General features: G+C 41.2%; 1 non-coding gene across 1 annotated transcript; it reads left to right on the top strand.

Annotated features, from left to right (window-relative positions):
* Window positions 1–556: 556 nt before the first annotated feature.
* LOC144715375 (small nucleolar RNA R71) lies at window positions 557–665 on the top strand. Its single transcript, XR_013584605.1, has one exon. It is a non-coding gene; the product is annotated as a small nucleolar RNA R71 (small nucleolar RNA).
* The last annotated feature ends 645 nt before the right edge of the window (window positions 666–1,310 follow it).

Genomic DNA, 1,310 nt, shown 5'->3' with positions numbered 1-1,310 from the left:
GATGGAACCTGGTACTGCTGCTGGGGTCTAGACTGAAACTGCTGTCTTTGCTGAAATTGAGGCTGAATTGCAGGCTTATTCCCTTGGTGGAAGCTCTCTCCATTTTGGAAATTTGACTTCTTTTGCACCGCCCATGGTTGTTGTGATTGGTTGAAAGCCCTCACTTCCTCCTCCATAGTTTGGCAAGCACCATCTTCATGATCCCTGCTGAAATAGAGAGAGCAGATTTTTGCTTTAATAATAGGAGAATTGTTTAGAAAAATATTCCTCGAGTTGGAGGTGAGCTCCTCCAATTTCTGATTGGTCTCCTTGAGGCCTGCTTGCAGCTCCACTTCTTTGGTATTGACTTGCAGCATTCCTGCCTCTTGGGCTGCAGATTCCTCCCATTCTGATTTGCTCCAATTTCCTACAAATCAGTTTCTGCAACTCTCTCCAAAATGTCAAAAACTTTGTCCTCATATGCGGTGTAAAATGTCCCACAGTGGCTAGATTCACCTTATTCTTCATGAAATCCGAGAGAGATTTATAAAAAATTTGGGCTAATTGACAGTGTTCAATTCCATGATGAGGGCATTTCCTCAGCAGGTCATTGAATCTCTCCCATGCTTCACTAAAAGCTTCACCTTCATGGGGATGAAAATTATGGATTTCTCTTGTATAAAAATTATGCATCTCTTCCCAAGAATTGAAGGTAATTCCTAAATTACGATACAATGAAAATGCTTTATCTTTCAAGGTTAGAGGAAAATATTTCATTTTCAGCATCTCTGTAGACAATCCTGGAACATTTTGGGAAGAGCATCTAATATGGAAATCATCAAGGAATTCTAAAGGATTTTGAGCAGGTAATCCATTAAATTCAGGTAGAGAGTGTATCAAAGCATTATCATACCTGAATAAGATCCCCTCACCTATGTTCAGGTTTACATCCGTTTGCCGCAGGCTTCCGGAGGGTGTCGACCTATCCAGCATGGTTCTCCTTCTCTCATGCTGTTGACGTCCTTCTTCTGCCATAGTTTCCTGCTGCTTTTCTGATTCTATGACTGTAGATTCTGGAGTGGCGTCTCGCTCAACGTTCTCTGCAGATCTCTCACCAGCCTTTGATCTTGTCACTACCATAGAACTTCAGAAAAATGTTAGAAAGACAATAAGCTGAGGATTTTTAAGCCCTGCAGCTTTAGGAGAATGAATAAACAATGACTAAAAGACAGAAAAGAAATTACTACTGTAATACCGTGCTCCCCGGCAACGGCGCCAGTGGATAAGCTCAATTTTGGGGTAGTTTTTACTGGTTATTTATCAGTTAAATC

This window comes from Wolffia australiana, chromosome 18 (assembly GCF_029677425.1).
Source record: "Wolffia australiana isolate 7733 chromosome 18, ASM2967742v1".
NCBI lineage: Eukaryota > Viridiplantae > Streptophyta > Magnoliopsida > Alismatales > Araceae > Wolffia > Wolffia australiana.
The sequence above is the reverse complement of the archived record's forward strand: the minus strand, read 5'-3'. Positions and strand labels throughout refer to the sequence as shown.